Source organism: Camelus dromedarius, chromosome 15, assembly GCF_036321535.1.
Source record: "Camelus dromedarius isolate mCamDro1 chromosome 15, mCamDro1.pat, whole genome shotgun sequence".
In the NCBI taxonomy this organism is placed as follows: domain Eukaryota; kingdom Metazoa; phylum Chordata; class Mammalia; order Artiodactyla; family Camelidae; genus Camelus; species Camelus dromedarius.
In genome coordinates, this window is record NC_087450.1 from 12,594,885 (window position 1) to 12,615,354 (window position 20,470).

Genomic DNA, 20,470 nt, shown 5'->3' on the forward strand with positions numbered 1-20,470 from the left:
ATCTCTACATCAAAAGTCAGAAAATGTAATCAAAATAACTATGGTAGTGATAGAAATTTAGGTACCAAGAGTAAATTTTGTAAATGATATGCAAGATTCTATGTGGAAAAATCCTAAAACTTATTGAAAGATATTAAAGAAAATCTAAATAAATATGAACTATATACTATGTTTATGCATGGTAACATTCAATACATATAGCAATTCTCCCCCAAAGACATGTTAATTTAATTGAATTTCAATTAAAACCTGAACTGTATTTTTTTTGGAATTTGATAATCTAATTCTAAAATCTCTATGGAAGAATAATGAGCCAAGAATAGCTAAGATTCTCTTATGGAAGAAGAATTAGAAGGGGAGAATTGTTCCACCAGATATTAAGCGGCATTAAAGTTATAATATATAAGAAAGTGTGGCATTATGCAGAAATACACAAAAAATTAATGGAACAAAAAAGAGAGCCCAGAAGAAGACCTAAGCATTTATGGAAAATTGATTGATATATTTCAGAGGTGGCATGCAGATCTGTGAGGGAAAGGATAATTACCCATATGAAAAAAAAAATGCACTCCTTTTTCATAGCATTCCCCCAAACCCATTCCAGACAGATTAGATACTTGAAAGAAAGCTAAAGCTTTAAAACCGAAAGATAACAGGCAAATATCCCTATGACCTCGGGGTAGGAAAGAATTGCTTACAGAACACTCAAACAACATGCACCATAAAGGAAAATATTAATAACTTCACCGCTTAGAATTAGAAAATTGTTTATCAGAAGATACCGGTATTTCCCAAAGGGTAAAAATTAAGTCACAAAGTGGAAGAATATTTATCAGACAAGTAATTAAAAACTTTTTTTTGTTATGTAAGGTTTTCAAACATGCAAATCAAATATGCAACATGGTGTATATGAATATGTTTATAAATTAGAAAGTACTTTTTAAGATAAAAGATTAAGAAAACCAAAAGTCAGAATGGGGGAAGTTTAAGAAATGGCATGGAATACAAAGGGCTTCCTAGGGGCATCTGGGGCTTCAAAGTATTATTAATGTTCTATTTCTTCAACTGAGTTGTAAGTACATGGCATTAATTCTATATTTATGATTTTATCAAATATAAAAATGTATTTATTATACAAATATATACAGTATCTTTTGGATACTTGAAGTATTTTATTTAAAAAGTTTTGTTTTCTAGATTATCAGCCTAACCATTTTTAAATTTTTAAAATTTAATTTATTATTTGGGGGGGAGGTAATTAGGTATTTATTTATGTATATGGCAGTACTGGGGACTGAACCCTGGACCTCCTGCATGCTAAGCATGCCCTCTACCACTGAGCTATACCCTCCCCTCTAAAAAAGTTTTGTTTTCTAAAGAGTGAATGTACAAGTTTCAATTTCATTAGCAGATAGTTTTAATATGGTCCTGAAATGGTTATAAATTGTAGCAGTATTTTTTTGGATCTGTCTCCTAAGGCAAGGGAACAAAAGCAAAAATAAATAAAATGACACCTAACTAAATTTAAAACTTTTGCACAGCAATGGAAACCACTGACAAAATGAAAAGACAACCTACTGAATGGCAGAAAATATTTGCAAATGATATGATCAATAAGGGTTTAATATCCAACATATATAAACAGCTCATACAACTCAATATCAAAAAAAAAAAAACCCAATAAGAAATGCGCAGAAGACCTGAATAGACATCTTTTCCGAAGAAGACAAACAGATGGCCAACAGGTACATGAAAAGATGCTCAACATCGCTAATTACCAGAGAAATGTAAATCAAAACCACAATATCACCTTACACCAGTCAGAATGGCTATCATCAAATAAAGACCACAAATAACAAATGTTAGTGAGGATGTGGAGAAAAGGGAACTCTCATACACTGTTGGTGGGAATGTAAATTGGTGTAGTCACTGTGGAAAACCACATGTAGGTTCTGCAAAAAACTAAAACTAGAACTACCATATGATCCAGCAATTCCATTCCTGGGTATATATCTGAAGAAAACAAAAACACTAATTCAAAAAGATACTCTCCAATGTTCACAGCAGCATTATTAACAACAGCCAAGATATGGAAGCAACCTAAGTGTCCATTGACAGATGAATAGATAAAAAACAAATATATATATATGCCACGTTTTCTTTTATATATATATGTGTGTATATGTATATATATTCATGTGCGTGCGCACACACACACAGTGGAATACCACTCAACCATAAAAAAGAATGAAATTTTGCCTTCTGCCACAACATGGATGGACTTGGAGGGTATTACGCCTAGTGAAAGAAGTCAGAGAAAGACAAATACTGCTTTCACTTATATGCGGAATCTAAAAAATAAGACAAAAAAATGACCATTAAAAAAAGGCAAACAGATTCACAGATATAGAAAACAAACTAGTGGTTACGAGAAAGGAGAGGGAAGTGAGAAGGGCAAGATAGGGGAAGGGAATTAAGAGGTACAAACTACTATGTATAAAATAAATAAGCTACAAGAATATATTGTACAACATAGGAAACATAGCCAGTATTTTATAACTATAAATGAAGTATAACCTATGAAAATTTTGAATCACTATGTTGTACACCTGGAAGAAATACAATATTGTAAATCAACTATATCACAAATTAAGAAAACCCTCTAAAATATATATGTAAAATCCTGAAATGGTTAAATAAGTAAGCATAGTACCCTTTAAAAAAATCTTATGGATTATTGAAAAGGTTTTTCTTCTATACAGTTAGTGAATATCTATAAAATAAAAATGTTTGCTTTAATCTGTCGTTTTTTTTTCTTTCACTTTCTGGGAACATAACAACCCTATACCCTTTAATAAAAATCTTCCATATAAACAAAATTCGTATCATCTCTTCAGTAACTAATCTAAGGATGGGAAATAGGAAAACATGACTGATAGAAAAAAAAAACTATTAAATACCACCTACACCAAAGCAACTATTTGATTTAAAAGTTTTTTTTAACAAGAGCAAATCCTGAAACAGTTCACTCATCTGCTTAGTAAATTAAAACAATGCAACTCTGTAAATGAGTAGAAAATATTTGAAACCTTAATTCTATAAAAAAATTAACATTTTTATATGCCAGGCATTGTTCTAAGTGTTTTTACACATATCAGCTTATTTAATCCTGAGAATAATCTAATGAAGAGGGCACTCTTATTATTTCTATTTTACAGACAAAGGAACCAAGGCAGAGTGAAGCAATTTGCTGAATGTCACACAGTTAATAACTGGTGGTCTGCATTTGAACTCAAACAGTAGGGCTCCACAGCCCATGCCGTCAACCACTATGTCACACTGCTTTCCTCAAATTGTGATGTCTTGGTGGAAGCAGAGAGAGGGATAGAGGTCAGAAAAGAGAGCAAAGGACGGCAGAAGGCTAAGGAGGCAATCCTGATGTCTGTTAAAGTCTGAGAAACAAATATCTAACTCATTTACCAATATTGCTCTTTTTTCTTTTTTCCTCAGCTTTATTGAGGTATAATTTAAAAATAAAATTGTAAGATTTTTAAAGCGTACATCGTGGTGATTTGATACGGGTCTGATTGTGAAAAGATTCCTCCCATCTAGTTGATTAACACGCCCATTATCCTATAACATTCATCACCCTGTATATGTGTGTATGTGCATATATACATGTACACATACATATATTTAGATTAACCCAACAAAGGTTTTTTTTTTTTTGGCTTGTGCTACATGTCCAATGCTTTTTGGTAAAGGGGTTCTGTCCCAAGTAATCACACACTGTCCCTGGCTGAGAGTGGTTCCATCTTCTTGTGACACTGCTTCCTCACCATGTGGCTTTATACATATATATGTATATAATACTATATCTATTTTATACTCTATATAAATAGTGATGGATATATAAATTAACTACATACTATATATTAATTATATATATACTATATATATATATGCCCATATATGAATTTTTGTAAGAATATTTTAAAATGTTTCACTGTCTTGTTTCTCGGTAAAACACCACAATGTTGGTAAAAAAAAAAAAAGTTTCACTCTCTTGGTACATTTCAATTATACAATACAGTGTTATTATACAATAGTCATGTTTCACATCAGATCCTTAGAACTCATTCATCTTATAGCTAAAAGTTTGTACCCTTTTACCAACCTCTCCCTATTTCCCTCACTACCCTCCAGCTCCTGGAAACCACATGTCTACTCTCTGTTTCTATGACTTTGAGGTTTTTTTCAGTTTCACATATAAGTGGATACCACAACATTGTCCTTTAACGTGTATGAAATCCTTCGTCTAAACAATAAGCAAGTATTGCAAAAACTGCCAGAGCAAGTATTTTGATAATTCCGTAAGTTTTAAAATATAGACATTCTTAAACTTTCTTTTTCTTGTTTTCATCAAGGAACGTCTGATCCCAAATCTAGCTTTAAAAAAGTGGCCTTTTGGCATTCTTTTGTCGCCATCTTGTGGCCTTTTATAGTATTGCTACTGAAAACTATAAACACCTCTGGGCTGGGATCCCAAAAAATTCAATGCCAATCTTAGGGCTGATATGTTGCCTGCTTTTGATCACTCTGATATCCTTCTATGGGCTCCTGAATTTACATCTCTTTTTTTTCAATCAGAAAATTTACCCATTTTACTGATGCATTGCAATTGCTCTACATTTTACCATATTATGTAGAAAATTCTAAAAATACAAGCTACTTTGTAAAACCAAAGACAAATATTGAATCCAGTATCTACATCAATTTTTTTAAAGTGTGGAGACCAAAACTGAGCCCAGTCAATTAATGCCGTGCTAGACCAAGGATGGCCATGCCCAAAACCAGAAGGGAAAGCTGTTGGACCAAGCCCCTCCTGACGAGAAGTCTGTGTGGCTTTTCACAGTTATAAGTCTCTATGGTGGATTCATTCTGGGTTTCCTTAGTCTAATCCAGTAACACTCTGCATCAAATTAGAATTCTTAAATTAGTCACTGTCATATCTCCTCACCTCAGGGCTGTTCTCCCCCCTCGAGGGTATCTCCCCTTCCGTTCCTCTGGGAAGGGGGAGGGACAGGCTGGCCCTGGGCTGAGGAGGCAAGTGCAGATCCCGGGGGAACACTTCCCGGTGAGGGTCAGAGGGGAAGACTGATGAGTCTCTTAGGCACGTGTCCATTCCCTGGCAGCTCCCTGGTGTTGGCAACTTGACAGCCCAACTTAAACCCCAGAGAGAACTTGAGTGCACTCACCTTGCCTGCTTTTCTGCCTCGCTTATGGTCATAATAATCTGAAAATTCCTTATTCAGATAGAGCATTCACAGTTCTGTGCAGCCAATCCTGAACAACCAGGTGGTCAGTTCCCTTAATTCTCTTCACTCAGCTTTCTTTTTCTCAATGATCTTATATTCTTTCTTTCTTTCCTCTAGTGCTCTCAACCTGAGACAGCATGAGCCAAACCTTTGCTCCACCCACTTCTGTTCAAAGATCTGGAGGGGTGGTTCCTTGATTGACCCAATAACTCAGGAACTACCGGCATTTAATGGTTGAGGGCCAGATATACTAAATACCCTGCAATGGTGAGACACTCTTAAAACTAATAATCCTGCACAAGAGTTAAGATAGCCACAACGGTTCACTCATCTGGCCTCCCAAATTACGCATAACTCTTCTTTATAAATGGTCAGTAAAACCCTTAAAATTATTTGCATACTATTCCATAGACTGTTGTAGGACGGACCACATATTCACAAAGTAGGGAAAAGGCAACAGCTGCCCCCTGTCCCTCCTTAATAATATATATTTCTCTTCCTTTTACCTCCATGAATTGGTTGATTTTGAGTAACATAAAGGAATTTTGATGAAATTCCACTGTATCTATTTACTCCTCTGCCTATTTATAAACATACTATTCTGTGCCTTATTTTTGACTTAATAACCATTCTTTGAGATTCTTCTATATTAGTACAAAGAGCTCTACCCCATCCTTTTTAATGACAGCAGAATATTTCACTTTATGGAGCTATTCTAGCATTTACTTAACCAGTCTTTGTGGAAGAATTTTAAGCCAAAAAGCATCAAAATTAGATGTATAGTCAGACCTTTGAAAAGTCATTCTGGCTGATAATTGCCAGATACCACTCATTGTGGAAAAAGGCTTGAAGGTTTGCAATCATTTGTGAGAGGATACTACCGTAATATTCCTGGTGAGCAATGATTTCTTTAAATTGTTGCTCTCTAATAATTCCCCAGCAAGGCTAAAACTTGGTTGGAAGGAAGGAAGGAAAGAAGAGAGGAAGGAAGGGAGAGAGGGAGGGAAGCTCTTTGAGAAATATGACATATACACAAGGGAAAAAATAAGACAAGACAAAAATGTGTAACTCAATAATTCATGACAAAGTAAATATCTATATAACTCACCCAGATCAAGAAATTAAACATTGCAAAGACCCTCTAATGCCCTTTCTCCATAATAAGCCCTCCCTCCCTTTCAGAGGCCCACTATTATGGGCTTGATGGTTATAATAATCACTTCCTTGCTTTCCACTATAATTTTACCACCTAATCTTGCATTACTAAACCTTTTAATTTAGTTTCTCTATTTTAAAACTTTATATAAATGGAATGATACAGCATGTATTCTCTTACATGTAGTTTCTTTCACTCAATGTTATGTTTATGAAAGTCACCTATATGGTTACACTTTCATTGTTCATTTTTATTGCTGCATAATATCCCATTGTTTGAACGTATTATAATTTAACTGTTCTATTGCTGGAGGGTATTTCACTTTGTTAAAAACTGGACAGTTGCAAAATGAAGCTATTTATCCTAAACCCCACATCACCAAACCAAGACTTGCTTAATACTTAATTACACTTTCTACTCTCCCAGAAATGGAATCTTAAACCAGTCAATCTGGAATTACCTGATCAAGACTAATGGGTCCCATAAACCCTTACCATCCCCTAAAGGAAAGTGACCTTGCCACAGCCCATCTGCTTTTTGCTGGTATAACTTCCTTGTCCTTCTCTCTTCTGTATATAAAAGCCTTTCATTTTGAACAGCTCCTCAGAGCTTCTTTCTATCTGCTAGACGGGATGCTGCCAGATTCACGAATCATTGAGTAAAATCAGTAAGATTTTTAAAATTTATTCAGTTGAATTTTTTTTAACATTTGTTTCCAGTTTGGGACTACTATAAATAATGATACTATGAACATCCTTGTGCATGCTTCCCGGTGCACATGTGTATGCATTTCTGTTGAATATACAGATAAACTGGGATGGTTGATTACCCTAATATAAACCAAAGGAGTAAAAATTCTGGGCCAAAGAGTATGCATATCTTCGACGTTAGTAGATAATGCCAAATCATTCTCCCAAAGTACTCTACCAATTTACAAATGACGGGGTTCAGGGCATGCTACCATGAAATATGACTCTATTAGCAAAGCTCTATGGTAACTAACCTTAAACCAGCACCCCCCACCCCGGCTCTACTCATCTCCGGCCCAAGCACACTTTTCACATCTTTGGATCACACAATACCTTGCCTAACCCATCGGTTCTTTCCGAAGATCAAAGAAGTAGAAATGAAGAATAAGTAATTAACAGATGACCAGTTCTCTTCCCTAGCTGCCCCTCAGTAATCTTGCAAATAGACTGTGTGAACAAGACATTATCTAAAAAAAAGGTCATGGGAAGTCAACAAGCCTGCATGCAGTGGGAGAGGGCTGCAAGTTTGATCCCGTCTTCATGATTAACTGAGATTACCTCCCCTTTTCCCTTTAAAAACTTTCACGGCTGAGCAGGATCTTCAGAGTTGGTTTTGGGGGGATATGACTCCACCTTCTCCCTAGGTTGCTGGCTTTCTGATTGAAAGCAACTTTTCATTTCTACCAACATATGCGTCTTGGGTATTGGTTTTCAAGCGGCGAGCAGCCGGACCTGAGTTCAGGAATGCTCTCAGCATCATTTGCTGAAAAAAATTAGTCCTTTCCCCTTTTCTCTTTAGGGTCAATTTTGTCGTATATTAAGTATCCAGATACATGCATGTGTTTCTGGGCTCTGTATTCTATTCTGATGCTCAATTTTATCTTTCCATTAATATGCTACTTTCTTAATAATCGCAGCTTTATATAAAGTCTTGATAGCTAATTTACAGCTCGTCTTCCCACTGCTCAAGACTGGCCCTATTCTTGGCCTTTTGCATGCCCATGTACATTTTAGAATCAGCTTGTCAAGTTCTCAAAAAAAACCGATTGGATTTTAGGTTGGGATTGCATTGACTCAATAGATCCTTTTGATAAGAAGTGAAATCCTCTATAACTCAATAAAAAATGTTAAAAAAAAGTGAAATCTTTACAATTCTTTACAGTACAATAAACATGTCATATTCTCCATTCAATTAAAACTTTAATTTCTCACAATAATATTTTATAGCTTTCAGCATTGATACAGTACATACATTATGGTAGATGTATTCCTAGATACTTAATATTCCTGATGCTTTATGTCTAGATGCCTTTGTATTTTCTACATACACAATCATTTGATCTATGGCAATTACAATTTTATTCCTTCCTTCCCAATCTTAGGATAGTTTAGGGTTTTTTTTTTTTTTTTCTTATTTAGTGCACAATCTATGGTCACTAGTACATTGCCGAACACATGGGTGATAATGGACATTATTGTCTCATTCCCAATCTTAAAAGGAACACTTTCAATCTTTCACCATTAAGAACCCTGTTTTCACCAGTAAGATTTCACTTCTGTAGGATACATAAATGCCCAAGTGCTACTGCCGGGTTGTATGGTAATTGCATGGTTAATTTTGTAAGAAGCTGCCAAATTGTTTTCCAGAGTGACTGCACCATTTTATAGTCACACCAGCAAAGTATGAGGGATCTAGTTTCTTGGCCTTCGTGCTAGTATTTGGTGTTTTCACTATTTTTTACTTTAGCCATTTTAATAATTGTATAGTGATATCTCACTATGGTTTTAATTTGTGCTTCCCTAACGGCTAATGATATTGAACATCTTTTTCATGTGCTTACTTGCCATCTGTTTGTTTATTTATTTATTTATTTATTTATTTATTTAATTTAAGGGGGAGGTAATTAGGTTTTTATTTATTTTAGTGAAGGTACTATGGATTGAACCCAGGACTTCGAACATGCTAGGCATGCACTCTACCCCTGAGTTATCCCCTCTCTGCTGTACATCCTCTTTGTTGAAATGTTTCTTAAGGAATTTAAGGTTTTTTTGCTCATTTTCTAATTGATTTTTAAGTCTTTAGCTTCTGAGAGTTCTTTATATATTCCAAATACTAGTCCTTTGTCAGACACGTGGTTTGCAAATGTTTTTTCCCACTCTGTAGCTTGTTTTCATCCCCTTAACAAAGCCTTCTGTAGAGCAGATGTTTTTAATTGTGATAAACACCGATTTATATCACTGTTTCCTTTTCTAGATTGTGCTTTTATGATTAATTTTAAGAACTTTTTATTTAGCCCTGGATCCTGAACATTTTCTCCTATTTTTTTCCTGAAAGTTTTATAGTTCTATACTTTATATTTAAGTCTGTGATCCATTTTGAGTTAATTTTTGTATAACCAATGAGATTTGGGCCAAAGTTCATATTTTTGCCAGTGGGTGTCTTATTGCGGTAGCACCATTTGTTGAAAAAGCTCTCTCTCCCCCACTGAAATGCTTTGGCATCTTGTCAAAAATCAGTTGGGCATATTAGTATAGGCCTGTAACTAGATTCTCTGTTCTGGCCCATTAATCTATGTGTCTCTCCTTCCAGCAACACCAACAGTCTTGATTACCGTAGCTAAATACAGTAAGCCTTAGACTCAGGTAGCCTGACTGCTCCCATTTTAATCTTATTCTTAAAGATTGTAGCTATTATAGGTTCTTTACCTTTCCATATAAACTTTAGAATAAACTTATCTAGATCGACAAGAAAAATTGATGAGATTTTTATAGGAATTGCTTTAAATCTATATATCAATTTGGGAAGAACCAACATCTTCACTATATAGAGTCTTCCAATCCACAGTATTTCTCTTGAAAGAAGTATTTAGTGTTGTATAATTTTTGGCAAACAATTCCTGTATGTTTTTTCTTAGACTTACACCTAAGTATTTCAGGGTTTTGGAGCAACTGTAAATGGTATTGTATTTTTAATTTTGGTGTCCACGTGTTCATTGCCAGCATTTAGAAACATAATTGATTTTTGTATGTTTTTCTTGTATCCTACAATCCTGCTGAACTCATGTATTAGTTCTAGTTTTTCTCTTGATTCTTTGGAATTTTCTATTAAGATTATGATGTCATCAAAAATAGGAACAGTTTTATTTCTTCCTCTCTGATCTGCTGCCTTCTATTCTCTACTCTAACTTCCATCCCCATTCTTGTTCTCAAATCTTAAAGAGAAAGCAGTCTTGCACCTTTAAGTGTGATATTAGCTGTAGGTTTTTTATAGATGCTCTTTACCAAGCTGAGAAAGCTCTCCTCTCTCTCTTTTTTGAGAGTGTTTATCATGAATGGATGTTAAATTTTGTCAACTAGTTTTTCTACATTGATTAATATGACCATGTGATTTTTCTTCTTACCCTGTTAATATGATTGATTACACTGATTAATTTTTCAAGTATTAAACAAGCCTTGCACCCCTCACTTGGCCAAGGTGTATAATTCTTTTTGTATCTTGTTGAATTCTATTGTTAATATTTTGCTAAGGATTTTGCATCTTCAGTATTATGAGGGATCCTGATCTGTACCTCAAGAAAAATTCTTTGTCTAGTTTTGGCATCAGGGTAACACTAGCTTCATAAAATGAATTAGAGGGGGAAAAATCATACAATCATCTCAATTGATGCAGAAAAAGTACTTGACAAAATTCAACATCATTTTGTGATTAAAAAAACACTCATCAAAAAAATGGATTGGAAGATTTAAAATTATTCAAACGTCAATAATACCCAAAGAGAGCTATACATTCAATGCACAGGTAACAAAAGAAAAAAATCATATAAATTGGACTTCATTTAAATTAAAACTTTTGTGCATTAAAGGGCAGTGCAAAAAGTAAAAAGGCAAACCACAAATAAGAGAAAATGTTTGCAAATTGTCTATCTGATAAAGTATTAGTATCCAGAGTATAGAAAGAACTCCTACTCAAAAACAAAAGAAATAAATAGCCCCATTAAAATAATGGGCAAAGGATGTGAATAGACATTTCTCCAAGGAAGATACTTAGATGAACAACAAGCACATGAAATCAGTATTACTAATCATTAGGGAATTACAAACCAAAACCATAATAAGAAACCACACACATTAGGGTGGCCATTATCAAAAAACCAGAAAATAACAAGTGTTGGTGAGGATGTGGAAAAATTGGAAACTTAGTGCATGGCTGGTGGGAATGTAAAATGATGCAGCCACTGTGGAAAACAATATGGCAGTTCCTCAAAAAACTAAAGACAGAAGTACCGTAAATCTATCAATTCCACTTACAGCTATAATATACCCAAAAGAGTTGAAAACAGGGACTTCGACAGATATTTGTACCCTAATATTCACAGCAGCATTATTTGTAAGAGCCAAAAAGTAAAAACAACCCAAATGTTTACCCACAGGTGAATGGGGAAAAAAATGTAGTACATACAAACAATGGAATTTTATTCAGCCTTTGAAAAGTACGAAATTCTGATAGATGCTACAACATAGATGAACCTTGGATACATGATGCTAAGTGAAATAAGCTAAACACAAAAGGACAAAAATTGTACGATTCCACTTACATAAGGAAACTGGAATAGTCAAATTCATAGAGAAAGAAAGCAGAACAATGGTTATCTGGGGCTCCAGGGAGTCCATTACTAACAAGGGTAGTTGTTCCTTAAGAGGTACTGAATTTCAGTTTGGGATGATGGAAAACTTCTGGACATGAATGGGGGTGATGGTTGTACAACAATCTGAATGGGCTTCATGCCACTGAACTGTACACTTAAAAAAGGTTATAGTGGTAAATTTCATGTTATGGACATATTACCACAATAAAAAGAAATTGAACACACAATTTCACATACAAAGTCATATATATACTCAGACTTTTTTTTTTCCCAGTGGATTACTTATACTATGTAATCAGGATGAGAATAATTGCTCTTGGCCACATCTCAAAAGTAGGTTCCCCTCTGATCAGTAGTTCCTGGGATCCCAGATCTAAGTGACTTCTTCTGGAAGTGCCTCTGTCTCATCCATTACCTCAACAATGAGTAACTGTCATTCAAGGCAGTTAACTGACTGCAGCTACCACAAAGTCCCAGCCAGCTGGGAGAAAGGTCCCCTATTCATCACAATATATATTTTATCCCAGACTCCCAAAGCAATGAAAGGAAGGTATGAAGACACTAAAAGAGTTGTTTGAAAACTTTTGTAGGTTTCCATGTACAAAGCTAACAGTATAATTCAAGTTATATAGAGCAGTGGCTCTCACAGTTCAGTGTACATCAGAATCACCACCTGTTGCTACTCACCATACTCCTCAAGAGTTTCTCATTCTGTAGATCTGGGATGGGACCCAAGATTTTGCATTTTCAGTAAGTTCCTAGACTGTACTGGGAACTACTGGCAGAGGGACCACACTTGAGAACTACTGAAAAACATCACAATACCTGATACCTATCTGACCCCAAAGAAGGATCAAAAGGGAGCAAGAAGAAATGGGAAGACTGGAGAGTTGCCATTTTACCCCTTGATATTATCATTTCTTTAAATAAACAGATTTTCGCTAAACATTCAGCAAAATTAAACATTTTTAAATTGAACTATAGTCAGTTTACAATGTTGGGTCAGTTTCTGGTGTGCAACATAAAATTTCAGTCAGACATATACATACATGTATTTGTTTTCATATTCCTTTTGATTATAGATTACTACAAGATATTGAATATAGTTCTCTGTGCTGTACAATAGAAACTTGTTGTTTATGTATTTTATTTACAGTAGTTAGTATCTGCAAATCCCGAACTCGCAATTGACCCCCCCCCCGTAACCATAAGTTTGTTTTTTATGTCTGTGAGTCTCTGTTTTGTAAATAAGTTCATTTGTATCTTTTCTTAGATTCCACATGTAAGTGAAAAATTTAAATTTAAACACCCAACTAGACACTGAACTTAAGGGAAAAAAATGTTAATAGCGACAATTTAGTACCTACAAATTACTTAAGATTTAGAAAACCTAGTCCTCTTTTTCTTTGTTTTCCTTGGGCCAGTTTGGAAACTAGCCAAATTTTTTTTCTTCCGTGGTCAAAGCTTTACTACACTCTTTAAAGGTCTGTAATTCTATTAAAAGGCAACACACAGCAAGCAATTGAGAAGGCAGAGCCATAGCTGCGTCAGAGCCAAAGAGAGGACAGCACCGCGGCGGAGAGGGGAGTACCAGGCGGCTTCTCACGCACCGCACATGCGCGATCCCGAAGCCACGAATCTCAACGACGCGACAGCCGACACTCAGTAGTTACTACAAAACGAAGCACAGCCTCTGATTCCTCCCCAGAACAGAACTACCCGTCTAAACAGAGTCTGGATGGAGTCTCTGATCCTATCGAAGCTTATGGGTGTTGTTTTTCAATGGTTTGCCCAGAAATTCTCCCAGGGAATTCTCACTGAGGATTCTGCAGGGGGTGACAGAAGAGTGAAGGGAAAAGCTCTTGCCGCGTAATACTGAGAGGCCTAACGTGTGCTTGCAATGTTGAGATAAGTAAGTATAAATGCTCAATTTTCCTTTCCTAAAACTGCCACCGTGAAACAAACCGCCATGAAAACATGTTTCATGCCTAAGTTAAGGAAAAGTGGTAAAACTGTAAAATCAATTAGAACGATGTGATCACCATATTTTCATAGGCATCTTCCCCAAGGACATAGTTGAGATTTACTTTTCAACTATGACAAGGGTCACAAACTCAAATATGTACAGGGGACAAGCTAGTAACATAAATAATTGATCAAGATAACAGAAAATTCAGAGCTAGAAATAGAATCAAACTTTATTATTTGTTTATTTGTTTATTTATTTACCTATTTCTTTATTTATTTATATTCTTTTTCGGGGGGGAGGTAATTAGGTTTATTTGTTTATTTATCTATTTTTTAATGGAAGCACTGGGGCTTGAACCCAGGACCTCCTGCATGCTAAGCACACACTCTACTAATTGAACTATACCCTCCCCCCCAACATTATTTTTGAATGATGATTTAGGCATGTAACATAATGCAACCATTTATGCTATCAGAGATTATAAATTTGAAACCAAAAACATACAAATTAAAAAATAGGAACTTCATTATTAAATTTTTCTTGTAGCTCATACATTTTTGATCTAAAATAAAAAACTTGACACCCCTTGCCCATGCCAAGATTTCAGTGTAGTTAGAGTTGTATACAATGTGTAATATAGCTTTCAGCCCTGAATCCTTGAACTAAGAGCAGTATGTTTTTTTAAATTGAGTTTCATGAGAGAAAACAACTCCCCTTAAATAGTTACTTTCAAACAAAGATGAAATTTTTGTATAGTGAGTTTTGAATTTAGAATAATTCAAAGGTATTTGAGAAATTCTGTTGCTCTGATGTTACAATAATCAGTTTTTAATACTTTCATCTGTAGCTATCTATTCACATTATTGCTACTAATTGAAAAAAGTTCATTTTCATAAAGTGTAAAATCAAAAAGCCTGCTTGGAATTCAGTCTTAAATTCCGTAATTTAGGGGATGAAGTTAAGGCCATAATTCTCATTTCTGGAAACCAACTTTAGCATATGAAAAGTGATCCTGGTTAGTCCTTTCAAAAAAAAAAAAGTTTGCCGAAAAACATATATATTTACTACAAATGGGAGAACTGAATCATATAAATGTGGCACTCCTTGTGAATGCTCATGCAAAAAAAAAATTTTACAGTATTTAGATGAGCTGTGATGTCAACCAAAAAAAGCCAGATCTTTGAACCATTTGTCATCGGTAAACTGAGGGTAAAGATTTTCCCTTGGATGACAAGTACAGATTGATTTCTTACAACAGATTAACAAAAAGCACTGTCAGCCCTAAACAACGTATTGGAGACTAGAGTTGCGCTTACTACGAATCTTGAAAATCCTTGAGACACCTGAAGTTCAAGAATCAGTATCCAATTTATGGTAATAATTACTATTTTGGATGCATTTTTAAGCTTTTGGCCTAAAATTATTCCTAGCAAAATCTGCAATAAACAAATTATTAAATCCATGGATTGTCTTTTCAATATGGTCCAATGTACTATCTATAATCAAGTTAATATATTTTTACCCATTTACATTAAATTTTGACAGACATTTCTAATATACATACATGAGTTATTTGATACTGGCCTTTTCATGGGCAACAAATCCAGAAGTTCTTCAACTCCTTCAAATTTCCAGATACCACAAATTTTGCTGTGTGATATTATCTATATATGTATTTTCACAAGCTTAAATTGAAAATGCCATAAATAATTTAAATTCATAATACCTTTTAAGTGTTTGGTCATATCTTCAGTATGCTATGAAATATAATTATGAAGTCTAATTGGAAATACTGTTTCCAATTATATTTACATTTATTTAGTTTTTTTCCCTGTTTGAGGTACATAATTTCTGCTCTACTCTAAAGGCACTGATTTAGGAATTTACTATTGATGTAATGTATTGAGACCCAGGAAATTTTTTCACCAAATAAATAACTACATGTTGTAATGGTGTCCCTTACTTAATTCCCACTCAAACACAAACCCTATTGTATCGTTTCTGTATACTAGTTAGGGTGCTTACTGTGTATGGTTGGTTTTAAAATGCATCTTAATTTGCATATTTTTGACACAGATACACTTTGCATACTAAAACAGGGGCATTCTGTGCTTCCACAAACAAACAAACAAAATCTCTCTTTTTTTTTAATAATGAAAAGGCCTTTTTTCCTTCTTAAAGCTACAGTGGAAAAACAGCATCATAAGTACAAAGGATAAAGGGCTACCGACACTTAGCCTAGATACTGGGGGCAGGAGGGAATGGTGGGGACATCTAAGTGGAGAGCACATGCCTTTCTAAAAGGGACAGGCACTCCCCAGTTCCAGCCTATTGCAGCCAGGTACTACTGTAATCTCAGTGGTCTTAGAGCTTCCAGGTCTTTAAACACTGGAAAGGAATGCAGGGGTGTGTGTGTGTGTGTGTGTGTGTGTGTGTGTGTGTGTGTGGAAAGAAATGCAGGTATGTGTGTGTGTGTGTGTGTGTGTGTGTGTGGAAAGAAATGCAGGGGTGTGTGTGTGTGTGTGTATCTGAAGCTGCTTTATTTTAAAGTGTTGGCAACTAATTCAAAACATACAAAATACTGTAAGGGCCCAACAAATGGTCCACAGCCAATCAATTTGAGACACCTTCCCCTCCAGATACCCTCCCCTGACCCATCATAAGATTCAAGTCCTATCAACATTGACCTATATTCTTAGTAAAACTAGCAAAGCAAACAGTAGTCTTTCTACACAAAAGGCCTCCCTTCTTTGTCTGGAGCTTAACAGTCTCCTACCAAACCTTGGTTAACTGCCCAGAACGCCCAGTTGCGTCTAAAAAGCCTAATTTTTTTTTTTTTTGCCTTTTTAATGGCCTCACCTCCTAATTTTTTGTCATCCAAACTGCCTTGTTCTAATGAAACTGAGCTCAAAATGGAGTTAGTTCTTTAGCTTTTCTAAACTAAGCCTGTGGAGAAAAATAAATAAGAAACAAGTAAGAAAACTCCTGGGATGAGAAATTCTTGTTTTGTTTCTGCAGCCAGTTCCTGTCAAAACTCCTAAATACATGGCACATAGTCTGTCTGTCTACCTGCAAAGCTATTAGCCCTCCAAGCTCTAGGCAGTGTTGAACTTAAACAAATTGCCAGTCACTCTCCGGACTGGTACGGAAAACAGTCTGGGACCAATTGAGAAGCCTTCTAAATTATCTATTTAGCTCATCACTGATTTGCCTCATAAATCTAAACAAGTTGCTTAAAACAAGCAAGTAACTCAGCAAACAAAACAAACCCAGAATACAAATTGTAACTTCTCCATCAACCAGAATTTTTAGATAGATAATTTTACATGAGCAGGCAAATTAAAATAAAAACTTTGCTGGATGAATTATGTAAGAGAAAAATGTGTGCTTCAGTGGAAAACTATGCTGCATTTAGATCACACCCTCCCAGATTATGAGTCCAGCCTTTCATTGCTGTTGAACTATTTTACTTTGTTAGTTACTACTGAAGAAAACTGATAGTTTTGCAAAATAACTCTTGCCTCTAGGCTTGTAAATTCTGTCTGGTAGAGGTTTAATTGACTTTACTGTGGAAGAGGCCAGTTCTGCCTTTGTCTGCACATTCATTTCAATATTCCTCATCTATAAACGTGTCTGTTCTTTGGATTCTCCCTTTGCACTGGCTGTAACATCTTACTGGTTCCCTCATGTCATTAATGAGTTAAATAAGTTATATAAAATCATTTTATATCTGCATGAAAATCATGATTTTACCCATTTTTGAAAATTTTCCTTCAACAGCACATCTATCTGAGACAAGAGGGACTGATTCGGTGCTCTTAACCAAGGTTTTTTCAAAGCACAGGCTGGAGAATTACACAAACTGGGATTCAGATCCTGGCTCTTTGAGGCATTCAGGTCCACTGCACTGCGCACCTCCAGTGGGAGCCACTCACACTGCAGTTTTTGTGAACATGCATCACTGTGTGGTGCTCTGCATAGGTCTGCACTGCATACATGGCAGCATCACCTCCACTTCACGAGCTATCTGAGTGTGCGTGGGTGTGTGCACTAGAAGCATGCCTGTCCCATCCCTTTGCTTTGGTGATGATAAAATGTTTTATGAATAAAAAATAGATGTATATGTGCTCAGCTATCATGATGTAAACAAACAGCATGGGGTAGGAAAGAATAAGTGGAGGAGATAAGAAAAGCTTCTAATAGCTTTGATCAGCACTGTCCAAAAGAACTTTCTGCAACGATGCCAGTGTTCTACCTCTATGCTGCCCAATACAGTAGCCACTACCCACAGGTGGTTACTGAACACCTCAAATGTGGTTAGTATGACTGAGAAACTGATTTTTGAATTTAATTTTATGTTATTAACTTATATTTAAATATAATATATTTAACTTACATTTGAATAGCTACATGTGACTAGCGGCTATCTGGACCACACAGGTATAAACAGACACCTAGTAAAAGGCAAACGGCTAGACTCCGAAAAATGGGAAATGTAGGTTTCTCAAGCTTTTTGGTCCAAGGACCTGTATGTTTAAAAAGCACTGGGTGAGACCCTAAGGAACTTTTGTTTATGTGGGTTATATCTATCTAGATTTATTATCTTAAGAAAAACTAAGAAATTTAAAAATCTTTATTAGTCCATTTAAAAATAATAAACTCATAATTTTTATGACAAAATAAATTTTCCAAAACAAAAAAATAAATTAGTGAGAAAAGTGGCACTGCTTTATATTTCTGTGTTCAGTCTATTGCAATATTATATAGCTTCCAGAAAACTCCATCCTATGCTTATAAGAAAAAGCATGTAACTGAATCACTTTGGGATACATCTGAAACTAACACAACATTGTAAATCAACTCTACTTCAGTTTAAAAAAAAGAAAAAAAGGGCAAATATCATGTAAGTATTATTACAAAAAGGGTCTCAGGAACCCCCAAGACTGCACTTTGAGAACCCCTTGCCTAGTCAGAAGTACACAGCAATGGTTTACTGATACAAAATGTTGGATACCCCCTTTCCTGGGGCCACTCTCCCCGTTGTTACAAACAGGTGACTTTGTCAGCCCCACAGCAGGTGACAGGCTGTTGCCTCCAGGTTACCAGTAGAGGGTAAAGATAAGGTACCAGGCAGAAGATGAGGAGGTTAAGAGAAAACCTATACAGTTGACCCTTGAACAACATGGGGTTAGATACACTGAACCCCCTCATGCAGTGGAAAATCCACCTGTAACTTTTGACTTGCTCAAAACTTGACTACTAATAGCCTACTGTTGACTGGAAGCCTCACCAATAACATAAACAATAGCTTAACGTGTATTTTGCTTGTTATATGTATTACATAGTGTATTTTTAGAATAAAGTAAGCTAGAGAAAAGAAAATGCTATTAAAACTATAAGGAAGAGAAAATACATTTACAGTACTATACTGTATTTGATACTGTAACATCACATCTGTTTACAAGATGAATTGTGTCAGTACCTAGATCATATTATCTTATATGATACAAAACACTAGATTTTACATGTATTACTAACACTAGACATTAAAAATGAAAAGATAACGTGAAAAAGAAATTCATATTTATTTACACATAGAAATGTTGCAGAAAAAATGTGTTACAGCTCAGTGTTACACCTCAGTTGTGACAGCAACCTGGATCCAGGCGAGAGACCAAGCAGCACTGGGAGAGTTGGAGAACTCAGGTTTATTACGCCAGCGGGCCCATAGAAGTTAACACTCCAAGCTCTGGACCCCATCTGCAAGTTTACACAGGCTTTTATAGGCTGCCAGTTTACACTTTGCAATGTCATATGCAAATAAGGTATAATAAAAGTTGACTAATTAGGAACAAGTTTTGTAGAAATGGGCCAATCAGGAAGGAGAGAAATAACCGATCAGGAGTGAGCTCCATGTAAATGAAGTACTACAAATGGACCAATCAGAAGTTAGGGAGATGGACCAATCAGGAGTGAAGGAAATAACCAATCAGGAGTGAGCTCAGGGAACCAACAGAATTATAGGGATAAGTTCCACTTTCTTAGAAGTAAGCCATTTAAGAGGCAAAAAGTGAGATAGAGCCTCTGGGCCAGGGAACCGGATGGTGCTGGCAGGAGAGTAGTGGCCCTGCCTGGGGGTCCTGTCTGTCTTTTTATGGGGCTTCCCACCTCATAACAACATGCACTGATAATGAAGAAGCAGCAATATGATTGCTTTATGGTAGCCTAGTGTAATTAACATGATTGTTTGTGGAAACCTAGCCTATACACTAATAATGAAATCATTATAAATTTTTTAACATCTTTACAGTCATATTCATAATACAGTATTGGAAACACTGTTACACTTTAAAAAAACCCCACTTTCCTGTGATGATATGCTGATACACAGTTTCTCCAATTAGGAGAACGACAGAAAGAGATGGGGGAGGGTATAGCTCAGTGGTAGAGCGCATGCTCAGCATGCACAAATTCCTGGGTTCAATCCCCAGTACCTCCATTAAAATAAATAAATAAATAAACTTAATTACCTTAAAAAAAACTTAAAGATAAAAGAGAGAGGCATACTGTATGATAATGTAATTCTTTGAAATCAAAGTCATTAAAACAGTAAGAAAACTTATACATTATTA

The 20,470-nt window shown here is 35.5% G+C and overlaps 1 protein-coding gene and 1 long non-coding RNA gene across 6 annotated transcripts in view; one reads left to right on the forward strand and one right to left on the reverse strand.

Annotated features, from left to right (window-relative positions):
* Positions 1–20,470, reverse strand: part of ZNF638 (zinc finger protein 638) — a 107,576-nt gene that overhangs the window by 81,651 nt on the left and 5,455 nt on the right. The gene's annotated exons all lie outside the window — the stretch shown is intronic.
* LOC135323052 (uncharacterized) overlaps positions 13,552–20,470 on the forward strand; it is a 31,270-nt gene continuing 24,351 nt past the window's right edge. For both annotated transcript variants that reach the window (XR_010384157.1, XR_010384158.1), the window contains exon 1: positions 13,552–13,781. This is a non-coding gene — a long non-coding RNA (uncharacterized LOC135323052). The remainder of the gene's footprint in view (positions 13,782–20,470) is intronic.